This window comes from Cyprinodon tularosa, unplaced genomic scaffold (genome assembly GCF_016077235.1).
Source record: "Cyprinodon tularosa strain WSP-4 unplaced genomic scaffold, ASM1607723v1 ctg228, whole genome shotgun sequence".
In the NCBI taxonomy this organism is placed as follows: Eukaryota; Metazoa; Chordata; class Actinopteri; order Cyprinodontiformes; family Cyprinodontidae; genus Cyprinodon; species Cyprinodon tularosa.
In genome coordinates, this window is record NW_024038851.1 from 441,417 (window position 1) to 459,107 (window position 17,691).

General features: G+C 38.5%; 1 protein-coding gene across 1 annotated transcript in view; it reads left to right on the forward strand.

Annotated features, from left to right (window-relative positions):
• Window positions 1-13,903: 13,903 nt before the first annotated feature.
• cplx2 (complexin 2) overlaps window positions 13,904-17,691 on the forward strand; it is a 48,278-nt gene continuing 44,490 nt past the window's right edge. Inside the window, exon 1 of the mRNA XM_038286560.1 lies at window positions 13,904-14,085. The gene's annotated coding sequence lies outside the window, so the exon portion shown is untranslated. The remainder of the gene's footprint in view (window positions 14,086-17,691) is intronic.

A 17,691-nucleotide genomic window follows, 5' to 3' on the forward strand; every position in this document is an offset into this window, starting at 1 on the left:
TTTAAGATTCCATTCATGCCCTATACTTCTAACTATTCTCTTTAATTTTTCCCTTTCGTGTTCATATAACTTACAGTTCATCAGTATGTGTTCTACATTTTCTTTTTCACCACATTTCTCACATTTCTCACTATTTTTCCTCCCTATTAAGTAAAGCATGTCATTTAAGTAGGTATGACCTATTCTTAATCTACTAACTATTATTTCTTCTCTTCTGTTTCTTTCATTAATGTTTCGAATTCGAACTGACTTTTGCACTTCATATAATCTTCTTCCATTCCTATCTTCGTTCCATATTTTTTGCCAGCTGTATAGGCTTGAAAGCCAACTATCAATTAAGTAAACCAGGTGGTGTGCATATCTATAATGAGAAGGGGTGTGGCCTAATGACATCAACACCCTATATAAGGTGTGCTTAATTATAAGGCAACTTCCTTTCCTTTGGCAAAATGGGTCAGAAAAGAGATTTGACAAACTATGAAAAGTCAAAAATTGTCAGATGTCTTTCAGAGGGGTGCAGCAGTTTGGAAATTGCCAAGCTTTTGAAGTGGGATCATCGCACAACCAAGCGGTTCATGGCAAATAGCCAACAGGGCCGCAAGAAGCGTGTTGAAAAAAGAAGACGCAAAATAACTCCCCATTAATTGAGAGGGATTGTGTGTGAAGCTACCAGGAAGCCATTAGCCACCAGTTGTGCCATATTTCAGAGCTGCAACATGTTTGGAGTGCCAAGAAGCACAAGTTGCTCAATACTCAAGGACCTGGCCAAGGTAAGGAAAGCCGAAAAAAGGCCACCTTTGAACAAGACACACAAGACAAAACGTCAAGACTGGGCCAAGAAATATCTGAAAACTGATTTCTCCAAGGTGTTTTGGTCTGATGAAATGAGAGTGAGTCTTGATGGGCCAGATGGATGGAAACCAGGCTGGATCAGTAAAGGGCAGCAAGTTCTTTATTTACTCAGACGCTAGCAAGGTGGAGGTGGGGTACTGGTATGGGCTGGTATCATCAAAGATGAGCTTGTGGGACCTTTTCAGATTGATGATGGAATCAAGATCAACTCCCAGACCTACTGCCAATTTCTGGAAGACACCTTCTTCAAACAGTGGTACAAGAAGAAGTCGCCATCATTCAAGAAAAACATGAAATTCATGTAGGACAATGCTTCATCACACGCATCAAAATACATCACAGCATGGCTGGCCAGAAAAAGTCTCAAAGGAGAAAAAATAATGACATGGCCCCCTTGTTCCCCTGATCTGAACCCCATGGAGAACCTGTGGTCCTTCATGAAATGTGAGATCCACAGGGAGGGAAAACAGTACATCTCTCTGAACGGTGGCTGGGAGGCTGTGGTGGCTGCTGCACGCAATGTGGATTGCAAACAGATCGAGATACTGACAGAATCTATGGATTGAAGGCTTCTGAGCGTCATGGTGAAGAAAGGTGGCTATAATGGTCAGTGTTTTGTTTTGTTTTTTGTTGTTGTGAAATGTTGCAAATGTTTATCTCTGAATTTTGAGTTGTTATATTTGTTAACCTGGTGAACATAAACAAGTGAGATGGGTATATATTTGTTTTTTATTATGTCGCCTAATAATTCTGCACAGTGATATTTACCTGCACACACAGACATCCTCATACAATGGCCAAATCTAAAAAAAAAACATGAACATTCAAAAATATGAATATTTGATATTAAGGTGTCTTTTGGGTTGATTAAGAACACAATTGTGGCCCAATAATAAAAATACTCCTCAAAAATACAACTTGCCTAATAATTCTGCACACAGTGTATATCTGTATATCCATAACTGTATATCCATAACTGTATATCCATCCAGCCATCCTGCATTTTTCCACTTAAAAGTCAATAATACAGACATCTAGTGTCTGACAGTTTTCTGTCGTGACTCCGTTGTCTTTCTCCACCCTGACATACGCGCCCAGCGTGGGCCTTCTGTCCGAACCAGTGGCAGCTGGTTGCTTTTTTTTCTCAGAGTCAGACACCAGCAGGCCTGCAGGATGTTTATCGCCTCGCAGCTTCCTGTCATTTTTACACGGATGTGGCAGGGCTCCCCCGCTGTTCTCCTTTAATTTATTTTGATCTGGTTCATCCCCACAGGGGAACTGTGGCGTCCAAGAACACAAAAAGGCCTGACTCCCGTTAGTTCTCAATGTATCCATGTTAGACGAACACTATACACCAAACATGGGTTATTGCTCTAGAAGCACTTTGCAATAATTCCCAATCTTAAAAAATTAGAGTCAATATAATGTCATCTTTAAATATTGTTTGGTAAAAAATCAAAGAATAATTGCAAAGCTCTGGGACCCAGACTGATGATGAATTTAAAAACCAGCCACCTTTGCAGGGTCTATAGGATTCAAACAGCCTGCTCTCTAACTATGCTCACTGAGTACCATGTGGGAGGCAACCCTATGTGCTTCAGTAGTCCATCTATACTTCAGCCCCTATCTGTTTAATGAGATAGGAGACATGGACAAAAATAAGTGTGCAGCGATACACGGCAATGGAGTGAGCTTCCTCTGTAGAGACAGGGTGAGAAGCTCCACGCTGTGGAGGAAGCTTAGATTAGAGTTGCTGCTTAGTCTGACGAGTGGAAGGTGATATCTAGATGGCCTCAGATTATTAGAGAGAGGACTCAAAACATTTTCTTAAGGGAAATTTTCAACAGATGTTCTTTTCTTGATAAAGCCCTGAGGCGTTTCTTTCCTTTTCACCTATAGATAGGATGCAACAACATTAGAAAAGAGCTCGGAGCATCAATCATGTTTCACTGAGATCAATATTCCCTTTCATTGACCACAGCTCTCCCAAAGGTGATGCTGCTGTTTAATCAGAGGCCGAGCTCAGATGTGCTCCAGCATGCCCATCAATCCCCTCACATCCTAATGCTTGCAGACAGGGTGTGCTCAGGTGTGTGTGTTCATTTGCATGTGTGCGAGCGTGTTAGTGATCAGTTACATTAGTGAGTGTGAGGGTACAGGGAGGGCAGCTGCGTGCAGACAGATAATCAGACCCACCTGTCCATTTGTTTCAGTCAAAACTAATTAGACTCCAGATTGGTTAAAGGGCACTTAGCTGTTGCTGACTGTAGGCTCAAGGATTGATCTTAATGTTTGTTGTAAAGTGAATCTGTGGATTCAGTTACTCTTTCAAACATGTTTTTTTTTTCATATATTCAGAAGAATGTATGCTATATTGTATGATAAATTTAATTAGCATGTACACTGCTTTTTTCTCAAACATTAAAAAGAACCAACTGCTATTTTTCAGCCCTAACACAGCAGATGTATTGTCTGATTCTTCTGTAATGCTTATAGGAGGAGTTTCAGAATTAAAATAAATAAACTAATCTAACAACTTATTGTTATCGGTGGTCTTATCTAATCTAGCAGCTGCCTTGATTATTTTTTATCTCATCCCTAATGATGTATGGCTTTGCCTCAGAAGTACTCAGTGGTAGCAATTAAAGGTTTTGTAATGGAACTGGAAGAAGTGGACAAAACAGGCTCAACTGGTGTTTGAAGTATTCATTTATTTACAATTTTTTGCCATTTATTTCCTTTTGTAACCATGTTTTTTTAATCAGTTTTACAGTTAGAAGTAACGAGATAAACCTCACAATGTTTTTAATAATAATTAATTTGAAAAATTTTGCTACTACATTTCAGCAGCTTCTTTTTATAGATTTTTTTAACAGTAATCTTCCTCCCACCTATAGAACCCCAGCCCCCACCCCAACACCCACATGCCAAGATGTGTTTAAAGAACTTTATTACATTTTTTCAGTGGGCGAAAAAGTCAAACCTGTTATAGTTTGGCTCTTTTTAAAGCTTTGCTTCTGTGGCTGTCTACTCTACAAAACAATTTTTCTAGCACTAGTTTCTTTCGGCAACATTATGCAACACTTTTTCACAGGGACTGGTCTTCAAAGATTCCAAAGCTATCAAGATGGAGGAAATAATAACGTAAATAAAAACCAACTATATAATGTATTGCATGATCACAAAGTGATAAAACAAAGAAAAAGAAAAAAAAAAGCAAACATAACCATTGTGCACGGTGCTTTAGATCTTCTGGCTCCTCCATTATTCTCTGATTTGTCTCGTCAGTCCTTTCTGCAGGTTTTTTATTAAATTCATCTACAGGGCATTAGGTGACCAGGTAATGTGTTGTTACACTTGTACATTTGTACAAAATGCTTTAGGTCAGTTCTTTACTGAAAGAACAAGCATTTTCTCTTATGTCAATACGGAGCTCATTTTTGCGTTTTTTTTTCTCCAAGACATTTGAGTAAAAGCAGGCCTTAAACATCATAACCATCGATCATACATGATGCTGATCATCAGAGGCGTTAGTGTCCATTCTTTGTTGCACGCTGTTTTGTAAAGTTTACTCTCAGCATTACCTGGCTGAAGTGTTAATTTCAATTATTCCTCAGTTTTATGGTAGAATATAACTCCAAAAATGGCACGCAAAGGTATACATCTGTGATATACATCTATACAGATATACATCTTGAGAGATCTTTTCCCTTGTCACTAAAGTCCTTCTCTGATCTTGTTTACCACGTTTACATTGGATGGGTCTTGCAGAAACCAGAATCAGAGCTACTTTAGTAAAAACCATTGGCAGCATCTACAAAATATATACAGACTGAAAAAAGACATACAAGGAAGTCAATAAATTGCAAACAAAGCAAAAACAGCATGTGTCCTCAACAAACCCTTTGAAGATGATTAAGACTGCTGGTCCTGAGTTTATCTCAGGCAACAATAAGGGATGTTCCAGAGTTTAATTTGTGGTCTTGACCTTGAGGGAATAAGCAGCAGGACACAGATTACTGCTTTGACTGGAAGTGCAAGAGTCGGGTTTTTCTCTGAGGAGAGGCAGTGAACTGCTGACAGCAGCTACACTCAGTCGGCTCCGGATAAAGAAAAGAATTTCCAAAAACTGCACATACATTAACACCCAGGAGGAGGCATGTGGAAACAGAGTGGGCACAAGTTACAGATCAACATAGCCGGAGATATGTAAATCCACAAAGTAGCTTCAGGGTTTCTTAATAAAGTGAATGATGTAAAAGTAAAACATGAACACTAAAAAATGGATTTTAGAGTTCGTTGCCATTTCCCTGCACTGTGGAAGTAAATATTGTAAGTGCAGTTTAATATAATACAAGGAAATTGTAAATTGCCTTTACTTATATAATGCTTTTTCAAGTCAGAGGACTTGACCAAAATGCTTTACCTGACATTCAGTCATTTGCTCATTCACACACAAACTCCCATACCAATGGCAGCAAGCTACAATGTACAAAGTGTTGTTCCAAAGATGCAGTGGCACTGAAAGCTGGGGCTTGAACCAACAACCCTCTGCTAGCAGGGCAAACTCCTTCATCAGACGCCACTGTCACCCTGAAGAATGTGAATAGTTCTGTCCGAAATCAATAAAAAAATATTTTTTATGCTTATTGAGGCAGATATGTGGCGGGTAATGTTTGATTTATTGAAAGGTTTTCGTTTCTACCAGTGCAAATGGGTTTGGCTGACATTTCAGCACCGAATATCTAATATCTCTGCAGTGTGGGGACTATAAATCTGACATCTGTGACGACGGTACTGCTGCTGAAGCTCCTCGAAAATGTTATCAGCACCCAGAACAATAGTGAGAAGTTCGGTATCCATTCTTTGCGTTCTTAGTGTGTCAACTCTCACAGTTGCTAGGCGACAAATCGTACGCCGAGTGAGGGGTGGTGAAGGCTGGACCTGTTTAAATACACAGCCAAAAATCTTCTGCTGTTCTGTCAGATCAGCATACCCCATCAGATCAGCATACCCATAGTCAATACGCATCCACAAGATGTCAGATTTATCCCTTTAGTTTTATATGAAAAATAGACTTTAAACTGCCTCGACAGACGTGTATCCCTTTAGTCATATACGAAAAACCTATTTAAGGTCAAATCACCATACGCTTAAAAAAAACCCCAAAAAGTAAGTAATTAAATATTTTTTTTCTATGGGATAAACACCCGTTTAGGTATTTTAAAGTGTATATTTGGTACAAAACTAAAGGGATAAACTAAAGGGATAAACGGGTATAAACTAAAGAGATAAACTAAAGGGATAAACTAAAGTGATAAATGGGTATCGACTATGGGTATGCTGGTCTAACCGGTATGCTCATCTGACAGAACACCGGCCTCCTTATTTCCATGGACCCAGTCTAGGTAGACCGGGTCCTTGGAGGACACAGCTGCATCAGGTTTACAACTGTACCAGAAACAGTGAGTACCAAGGTTCCAGCTTGAGATTTTAGTATGTTTAGAAAAAAATGCAGGTATTTGTATAATTTTTTTTAATGCATTAAAATGTTTCTAATTACTTGATTCTAATGTATTAAAGTTCTGACAACTACCTTTTTTCATATTTATCAAATATATCATAAATCAAATATAATATTTTAAATATTTCATATGACCAATTTATATTTTACTTATTTAAGCCATCTATGTATTTCTATTTTCATGTTTAATTATGACACAGTAGGTCCTCCGCATTTGACAGCTGAGTACTAATTATTCCTCTCAAAATGTTTAGAGAGAAAAGCATCTTTGAAGACACTATAAAAGATCTCTTTCAACCAGCATGCAAAAAAAAATGTAGAGCTACAAAACCGCACAACAGAAACAATGAAAACATGGATCAAGATTTAAAGCAGTTCAGATTCTCATTGAAAACAGAAGCTATTTGGTAAATTTAGCCATGCTCTAAAATTTCCAGGATCCAAAGAAAACCTGCCTTAATAACAACTTGATTGTTGTTGTATTGAAGCTGCTGCCCTTACTGGTTCCCTTTTTGAGTTGCCGTAATGAGTCAAGCTGTTACTATTTATCTCATCTTTTCTCCTCTGATCTGTTTCTAAGTACTGAGGTGACTAACAACACTGATGGATGAGATCCAGGTACAGGAGCGATGGCTCATTCACTGATGATAAACTATACTCCTTTCTGCGACCAATGGTCTAATCAGAGCTGTAAAGCTGAACAGCAAAACAAAGAGAATGAGGAAACTGATCTAAAATTGGCTCAAAACAAATATAGAAGCTGTTTCTGAGGGGGATGCTTAAGTTGATAACAGGTTTTTATTACAAATACGGTCTGTACCCGCTGTTGAAGCTCCCTAATTGCTTATTGTAAGTGTTTGTTGTTTTTCCTCTCCAAAGTGACTGACTATATTACCAGAACACCAGCAAGTAAGTTGTGACTGTGTTACACAAATTGAAACTTGTAAAATACAAAATGACGGAAACTGCTGTGAACCCAGTGGAGTAATATCTATTTTATAACTGCGACTCAGCTATATTTTATATGTCTTATGGCTAAATTGTTCCAAAGCAGGGGAATTAGAATATGGCAGGAGAAAGGAGATAAAAATAAGAGGGAGAAGAAGCAGCAGCAGGAGAAAGGAAAAGAGAAATTGAAAAGGAAGACAGAGGCAAGCTTTTATAAGTATACCAAGAGGCAAATGCTAAAAAAAATAAGGCAGAAAAGTGAATGGTAAAGAGATGAGGTTTAATGCGTTATAAATGTTAAAGAAGATTGGTTGGAGTTCTAAAAATAATCAAAAGGAAATCTGCGCTAGATACATCTGACTTTGGATAGAGCAGCTTCTGTTTGTAAAATAGACATGTTCTTCAGTCCTCCAATGCAGGGACCACCCAGAGTCCAGACAAGGAGATGATTGACTGTATGGAAATAACTATAAAAATGCAAAACTAAAACAATTGTATACCACCAAGGAGAAAAGAGTAGATCATAAGTCTCGCAAAAATGAAGCAGCACATAGATAATAAATACCAATCAAAAGGATCTACTGAATGGGACTTATAGAACATTCCTATCATCATAATGAGTTATTTGTCAAATATTTCATTAGTGGTATGATTCGAGAGGAAGTTTTGCCGGATGGGACCAAGATGGAGAAGAAAAGCTCCCTTTTAACTGGAAGAAACCTCCAGCAGAAGCAGGCTCAGTGTGAGCGGCGATCTGCAGAGGCCAAGTGTGAGAAATTTAGAAAATGTAATAGCATTCTAGCTCCACAGGTGGCTCTGTCTAGTAGAAAAACTGAACTAAACACTGAAAAACAGGCCAAACTCTATTATCTATAATCAAAGATGACAGCAGTAGTTCAGTTGATATTTCCCTCAAGCATGTTTTCACAGCCAAACAGGAACAGACCACATGAAGCTGCTATGATTAGAAAAGCAGAACGAGAGAATAAAGGTAAACTATTAGATATTGCAGAAGAGGAGACCTGAGTTCAAATAGAAAATAATGAATGTCCTCCAGCAGCCGGTAGTTGGTTCCACAGGAGAGGAGCCTGATAACTAAAAGATCCTGCTCCATTCTACTTCTAGAATTTCTAGGAGCCACTAGTAAACCTGCAGATTGAGGTGCTGTTAGGAATATAAGGCACATTCAGATCTCTAATATAAGACAGAGCTTGGCCATCTTTATATGTGAGAAGGAGCATTTGAAATTCTATTCTGTATTTAACAGAAGCCCAATGAAGGGAACCTAAAATAGAACAAATATCTCTCTTTTAATTTTCATCAGAACTGTGGCTGCAGCATTTTGGATCAGCTGAAGGCTTTTAACTACAATTTTTGGACCTTCTGATCATTAAAAATACAATAGTCCAGCCTTGAAGTAACAAATGCATGGAATACTTTCTCAGCATCACCCCTGGACAGGATATTTACAGTTTTAAAGGTACAAAAATTAAGAACTGAATAAAGATGAACAAATTATTTTCGATAAAGTTCCTTTTTGATCAGGACTGGCACCATGGTGGTACACTGGTTTGAGTCCTGATCAAAAGTGACACCAAGATTTTTTACTTTATCATCTGAGATCAATTTAAACCAATCCAAAGGAGGAGACTGACTAATAAGCTTAATTTTCAAAGACTGGTCAAAAGACTATAACTTATGTTTTGTCTGCATTCAGGAGCAGAAAGTTAAGAGTCATCCAGGTTTTACTGTCTTCAAGACATGCCTGTAATCTATGTAATGGGTTAGCATCATCTGGATTTATAGACAGATATGGCTGAATATCATCAGCATAACAGTGGAAATTATATATATACATATATATATATATATATATATATATATATATATATATATATATATATATATATATATATATATATATATATATATATATATATATATATATATATATATATATATATATATATATATATATATATAAAAACTCTTCCTCACTCACCATGGGCGGTCTCCCTTTTTTCCTCCAAGCTCGGGTCCTCTACCAGAAGTCTGGGAGCTTGAGGGTTCTGCGCTGTTCCTAGAACTGCACTTTTCTTGACCAAGATTTCTGATGTATTTCCAGGCTTTTGCGCTAACCACTTCACTGCCCCGAATGCCCCAATGACCAATGGTCCTTCCAGGTTTTCTCCAGCTCTTCTACAAGCCCCTATATTTCTCTAGTTTCTCATGTTCTTTTTTCCTGATGTTGCATTCAGTTGGTATTGCTATGTCAACCCCAACTGCTTTCCTCTGCTTTTTTGTCCACCACCACAATGTCTGATTGGTTTGCCCTTACCATTTGGTCCGTCTGTATCTGGAAGTCCCACAGGATCTTGGCTCAGTCATTCTCTACCATCTTTGGAGGTGTTTCCCACTTTGACCTTGGGGTTTCCAGCCCATACTCTGCACATATCTTCCTGTATACTATTCCAGCCACTTGGTTATGGCGCGCCATGTAAGCTTTTCCTGCCAGCATCTAACACCCTGCAGTGTGGTAGGTCTGGGCCTCTATACCTCTGGTGCTCAGGGCCTGCTCTTGTGCAGCCATGATGAGTGTCTCTGTGCTGTCCTTCACTCCAGCTTGGTCTAGTCATTGGTAGGATTTCCTAATATCCACTACTTATGTTATGTTTCGGTGGTATATCCCATGACGGAACCTCCAGCACCCCATCTGTTGCCTTGAAATTAGCCTCCAGCCTTCTTTTCAATGGTGGGTATTTCATCACATAGCCAAGCATCCCTAGGATCACTGCTGCTGTGCAGTATATCAGCTCATCGGTGTCAGTGATGGTTGATGTAGGAATTGCTTGCATGGCTGCATTCAGGTCTTGTAGTAGACTTACAAAAAGCTGCAATGAAGAGACTCACTACATTTTTTCTATTTGTTTATCATGCAACAAAGGGTGGAAAAATGTTGAGCAGTTCTGGCAGACTTTTGCACATGAAAAAATGTTTTATTCAGTAAGTTTTGTCATCTTGACTCAGTAGAATAGGATTTGTCACCGCATCATATCACCTGTAATGAGGATAACTCAAATGGATCCCATGCAATCTGTGCTCCTTTTCGCTTTTCAGGCCTTAGAGCAGCATTATTTAAGGGAAATTGATTTTTTGTAACCATATACCTTTCTCTATTTCTCCTTATTATACTGAATAAAAATACATAAAACTAGAGGAACCAATGTAAAATATTTTATTTTTTCTCAATTCTAAGCTTAGTTTTCTATCAAACTATGAAAAAAGCACAAAACATTCAATTAACATAATTTGAGGCAAGGGGCCTCCATAAGTTGGAAAGCCCGGGGAACTTGCATGCATTCCAGTTTGCATGTAGGTTGCCAAATAACAAAAATCTATTAGAAAGGAATATGACCTTAGAATTAACCCAAATTCTGAAAGTCCATCAGTTAACTTATACCCCAGGCAATCAACCGATAGGCTGTTGTTTTACTCTTACATCATGCAGTTCACTGTAAACTGTGCGCTCTGGGTTTGTTTTTCATTTGGGGTTGTTGCTAGAGTGATGTGCAGCACACAGCACCTGTCTTCTCTGTTTGCTCAGCATTTGTACACGCACCATGTGTGTTTGAACGATGATAAATGAGGCTGGTAATGACACTTTAACAATGACTGCATTAGTGTTCCAGCAGGCTTTACGTCAGCAGCCTCCAGCTACGCTATGAAAGCTGTTGACACCTGCATGCGGTGGCAGCGCAACGTTTTATTTATGAAGCACTAAAGCGCTGTCTACTCCCTGAGCATCTGGCCTGCCTCAACTTCTGGATACTGTTCCGTAGCTTTTATTGAATTATAAAGTTGGTAGAGCAGTAGCTGTACCTCTTCTTCCACAGCTGCTTTAATTCCCAATAACTCTAGTGGACATATAAGTTTGACATTAGAGTAATGACTCAGGAGACGTCTTATGGCCCTTTAACTGCTTTCTAACATAGTATATATGGAGGGGAGTTCCCTCAAACAACTGCTCAGCTTGTAAAACCTCAAGTTATTATGTGTTTTATGGGTAATATCAGTGAGTATTTTAGCTTCTTTGGACAGGCACTTTACAGCATCCTTTAGCAAACTTCTGGAATGCAATTATAACTTTCATGTTTGTTTTTAATGATCACACATTTATTCATTAAAACTGAAGTAAACAGAATAAATTAATGATCAAACGTTTAACATTAATTGTATTAGTAATGTGGTAAGCAGGTCTGTTTTCTGCGTGACCCAGTCTGGGTCAAGCTTCAGCTGTTAAACAGAAGGTGTCGAATTTTTTTTATTTGCTGGAATACGGTTGCATACAGAGGAGCTCATGGTCAACTGAGTCCCTACAAGCACAGATCATCAACACTGTTTGAAGATGCTATTCTCCTTTTACTCTTGAAAACAAGAAAATATGTACAGTTTCTTTCAAAATTCTGTAGTCTGAACTAGTGTACATGGGGTGAAAATGCTGAAACATATTGGGATTACTAGCAGCTATCTTTAAGGATTTGTTCTTGTTAATAAATATGATTCTGCACTTTTCAATTCTGTTTAAGTTTTTGAGTCTTCAGTTACACTTTGATTTATTTCATTCTGTGTTTTCAGATTAGTGGTTTCATTTTAATTTTGTCAGCTCTCCCACAATGTTTACATTTGATCACTGCTGCACTTTAAGAAATGGAAATGTCATGAGAGCTGTACAAAATGAAATTTCTTGACAAAAAAAGCTGTCTAAGTAATTTTAGTTGTTTTCTGGTTGTATTTGAGTTCTTATGTATTTCTTGTTTACTTTCTGTAAACAAGACAATACTATACCTGACAATACCTGACAATTCGTGATCGGGAGGTGGTTGTGAGAGGCTAATCGCCCCTCGTTAACCCCTGTATACTACACAACGCAAGACACACGATGAGCTGAAACTCGGCCTGATCCAGAAAATTCTTGCATGACTGGAGAATTGACCTGAAAGAGGCAAAAAAAAATAAATGACATAGTGTCAGCCCATCCTAGCTGCTACCACATGTAATCTACCAATTAAAAAATTATTCTTAAAACCCATTTTTCTGCAAACGCATGCTGTACTTCTTGTGTGGCTGACCTTTATTTTTCAATGTTTTGTTTTGGTCTTTCTTAGTTCTTTAGAATGCATTACAAACTTGTCATTTTTAAAGCTATGGTTGGTAATGGTGGAGAGCTAGCAAGATTTTAAAGTGGTGCTACCCCCTTCCCCTGCCTTCTGTAAGTTTTTTTTTTGTTCCTCTTTCTGAATACATAAGGTTTTTGACCACTCTCAGAATGGAAGGACACTCAATATAACTAAAAGTGGTTTTAAACAGGATCACCAACCCTAACTTTAAATCTCTTGGTTTTATTTCTGATATAAACAGCAATTTATGAACCTTGGTTTGTCTTGAAGTGTTACAAACGAACTAGTGGCCTAATTCCGAAACTGAATCTCAATGTCACAGTCTTGGTTTTCCATTTGTTGTCCTCTGCTGCCCTCTTGTGTCCTCTTTCCCTAGCTCTGTTTTCTGCTCTGCCCTCACCTGTTTTCAATCCCCTCGTTAACCCTCTCTTTGTCTCTGTCCCCTTTAAAAGCCTCCCTCTTCAGTTCCTGTTTGCTGGATCCTCGTCAAACGTCTGTCTGCTTACCTCGTCTCTCCCTGGCTTCTAGAGTTTGGTTTTCCCCTGATGTCTCCTTGGTTCTGGTTCGTTTGTAATTTTTGTTGGATTTTTGATTCCTGCCTCAGTTCCTGTGAACCTCATTAAAACCACCTAAATTCACCTCTGCCTACTTGCCTCTGCATTTGGGTCCTCAAACCAACACCAAATCCTGACACTCAATGATCAGTATTTTACCCTGCAGGATAGAGGACTCTGTTGCATGCTCTGCCAATACAGGAAACACCTTCATTTATAACGTTAATTACCTAGCGAAAATTACATCTTTACTATTAATTATTAGTGCTTGTTCTAAATATTTCGAAGAACACTTTGTTTGCTTCTTGACTCAAGGTTTAATTGTGACAGCTGCATGCTCCTCATGTTCAAATGGGACAATCTCTCTCTGTTCATTTATTGACCCTGTAATTTTATCCTGCTTCTGCTGGTTGTAATGTTCACTCAGATCAGCATGACATGTAGAACAAAGTTTGTGGGGCTTTTTCAACACAGAGTACAAATTAAGTTGATCAAACCCAAGGTATTTTGGATTTTGAATTAAAGAATATCAGAAAACAAATCCAGTAAAGAACCTCCCTGTCCTGTTATAAAAAAATGAACAAAAAATGTTATGTCAATTGTTATGTTAGAAACATGCAATCAAGTGATATGATTGGTAATATATAATGATAGATGCTCTTTCTTTCTGGGAGCCTTTATGCCCCTGTAGGTTTGGCCATGTGACCCTGGGCGTCAAGCAGCATCAGTCCTGTCAACAGTTCTCACTTTGTGTGAGTTTTTCAATGAAATTACTGCAATAAACGGACATTTCTATGATATCCTTGCGCTTGGAGATGCACCTGTAGCCTATGCATAACCATTTCCTCTCTCACACCGAGTCGCCATATGCTCTCTCTCCCGTCTTGGAGGAGCGAAGAGGAGGCTGTGAGATAATAGTTTACAGGAGGGGGTGTTGGTGTTGGAGAGAGAGACGGGATATAGGACGAGCATCACACAGAGGTTTGGCTGCAGACTCGCCAGGATCCCTTTCGCCGCCTCTCCCTCTCAGGTCAGTAAAACCAAACGCACCGTGCACAGAGAAAACATCCTGGGAGGGGCTGTGGGGAGGGTGGCTGCGCGTTTCGCTGCTTTCTTCTGGGCTGCAGCTCGCATGGTTTCAGGGAAGTAGAGATATATAAAAAAAAAGCGGGTTTGGATAGTTATTTAAATGGTTTTTATTGTACTGCGATCGGTGTGTGACGGTGCACATAAACACATGCAAGCGGCTGCAGGTATTCGCCATCCCTCGCTGCAACATGCGGGGAAAATACGCGCACAGGGTTTGTGTTAGTTCTGCAACAGACTGCGGATGATTACTTCTGATACTCAGTCACCCACCTGCTCCCTCCGTCCAGGTACCGCCTGGATGAGAGAAAGTGAGAGGAGGTGGAGGTTTTTTTCTTCCATGAATAGAGATCATTGATGGGGAGGAGGCAGGAGGCCGGTTCGGGTCCTCCGCAGTGCCGCGCAGGCAGCACCAGCTTCTGATGGATGATGGAGAGCCTGAATTATTTATAGCAGCCAGAGCATTGATTAGCTTTATGTAATTCACCCTGGGGCTGAGATGGGGGCTGCCACACTGGTAGGTGTTGTTTGGGCATCGAGGAAATACGATTTGCAATCAATGGGCGCGCGTGCGTGCCATCCCGTGCGCGCATTTACAAACATACCCTGTGTGATGGGTAATGTGTGGAAATAAGAGACGATAGTAATTCGCTATGCAGACTAAAAACAAAAACACAAAATAAAGCATTTATTTTCAGGATTAACTTACATCTGACTATTTATTTCTCTGTCTAGACCACAATAGATTACAATTTACAAAGAAAACCAAAGCTCTCATAAAATCTGCAATCTAAAGCGCTTTTTTTTTATTTAGGACCCTTGATTTTGATGATCTTTTCATGAATATTATCTTAAATACTGGATTCTTGGCCTGACCAGTTTGCTGTTTGAAGCAGATATTGTTTATTGTAACTTTATAGACAACAATCAAATAGGGTTCATATTTGTTTTCTCCCCTTTTGTAGAACAAAAGGGGCAAAGATCTACAATACTGTTTGCAAACCATATGGATGTCTATTGGAAAATAAAAACAACTAAAATAAAAGAATAATTTTAAAAAACAACAACAAAGAAATAACAAAAACGACATGATAGTTTTTCTCTAGTGTGGTCTTCAAGGGTATTTAATTAAGTAATTGTATTTTAGAAAGTATTTTTTTCATGTAGAACCATAACTTTAATGAAACAATTAAAATAACTTTGAAGGAAGTGAAGCACAATTAACTTTTACTGACAGATATTCTACAGATACAAACTGCGCATTACTGCATGTATTTCTATTCTAAATCTGCAACAGGTTTAAATACCTTGACTCAGCTGTTGCGGTTTTATTTTGGCTCTTTGTAACATGGTGTTCAGGGGTTGTTAAGCTGCTGGTTCTGCTTCCCTATCCCACTGTTATGTTTTGGTAACACCTTTAATAAACTGTTAAAAACCTCATGAGGCTTGTCAGTGTAGGAAAAATGTGGCTCGGGAAGAACCGCAGATATGTCCCTTCATTCTGCACAAACAGAACGGCATAAAGAATTGTTTTTATTCGACTTATTTTTAGAGGAAATGAAAGAGCATCACACATTTGCCTTATGTGGCATCAGGGATACAGCCTTACCTCAACGAAAGATAAAGTTTATTGCTTTTTCGAAAGTCGGTACTGCAGCTTTTGATCAAATCTTCACATCAGTATTTTAATAGGTTTTTTAACTGGTTTGAGTGACTTGCTTTTATGATTAGTTGTGCACTTATTTTTTAGCCGGTTTCTTCTATTAAACCCACCTTAGGTTGACTGTGTTATGGTGGAGAGTTTGAATTGACTAACATTTATTTATGTTTACATCCATTTTGCATCCGAAATAAAACATCATGATCCAGGTGGAGAAAATAAGCCCTACAATGTCTTACTGCCAGCAGTTAGCTTCTTTTACTCTGTAAACTGGAGCAGGGACTAAAATTAATATTTCTCTAAAGTGTTTTTAAGTTAAATATACAATTTAAGATCCATGTTCTTTTGATATATAGTGTTGATTTGTTATTGGATTTAATCAAACTAAATGTGAAACCTGACACCTTCTGTTCCCATCCAGTGTGTAGTCTTAATTTTCAGCTGAAAGAAGTCCAAAATACACATAATATTTTTTATTCACATTTTTTCTTACTTCTTTTCATGATTGGTCTCTTTTATAACAGCTCTTAGACAGCGCAGAAAAAAGAGCATACATTTTTAGAACCAATCCCCGAAATAACATGCATCAGTAACCAAACTATTATTATATGCTTCCATCTCTGAGCTGTCTGCTGTGTTTTGCGGAGAACTTTATTCTGTTATTTTTATTACTGCGTGTCTCTCGTAATAATATGTATATAAATGACAAGGAAGAGCAGATGAACAAAGCCTTATCGCGGAGGCTGGACTTGTTTGAATTCAAAATCAAAATTCTTCCTGTCTCCTTATTTTTTACAGACCTTGAAGGATCCAGTCCAGATAGACCGGGTCCTTGAAGGATGCAGAATTTGTAGTCGAACACACCCAGTTCCTCTCAATTATCTAACTATTTGATTCAGGTGTGTTGAACCAAAGGCACATCTAAAAGTTACAGTATACTATCCCTCAGGGACTGGAATTGCACACCCCTGGGGTAGTGCATAGATAATTATATCAAAAGTTATATCAAAATGTTGCAAACCCTGGTAATGTATAATATAGTGGTGAATAATTGTCCTTACTTACAAGTTAAAGCCTTATTGAAGTTATTTCACATTCAGTTTTGCATTGTTTTTTAGACATTGGCAGAAATACCCAGGTCCGAGCCTGCTTTTAGTACATAAATGCTCGCCTCTCAGGCTCCAATGCCATCCCTCGCCTTGAACAGACTAAACTTATTTTTTTTGTAAAATAAAAGTAGAGTAGTGGAGCCTGTACCTTGAGTCGTTAAAAATGACATTTCTCAAATTCTGATAGCTGTGCACTGTGAGAGAACCCTGCTTAGCCAATAGAAACAGGATACCTATCAAACTATGCATTACAAAGGCTAAGAGAAAATACCTTCTCCAAACACAACTTGTGAGCAATCTAACTCATAGAATGTCATCCCAATTTTTCCTCCTTTGTTGTTGCTCTTTTTCTCTGTGTCACTGGCAGGTCTACTTCCACTGTTGCTTTTACCACATGCCAAATACACATCATTCCTCACAGCATGAAAGCTTTGCACATATTATTTAGAAAACCTGTCCGGTTTTGCTGTCAGTGAGTTGTGTTCCAGAGGTCAGTGCCACCATTGCTGTTTTTGGTGTAAAAGCCTCAATATAAGATTCTGTGGTGAGACAAACAGTGGGTCAGTACAAGTCTGACAGGCCTGTTAGATTGTCCTTAAGAATCTGCTGTTATATAACATGGGACAGTTGTGCCAATACACAGTTGCTAAATGAGGTAAACAGACAGAGACCTCCCCATACAAAAAAGTTCATTTTGAAATAGACAGCAAAATTAGATTGTCGAATATTTTATGCTTTTTTACTTTTCTGTTTTTGCCAATCACCAGCAGGCCTGACATAA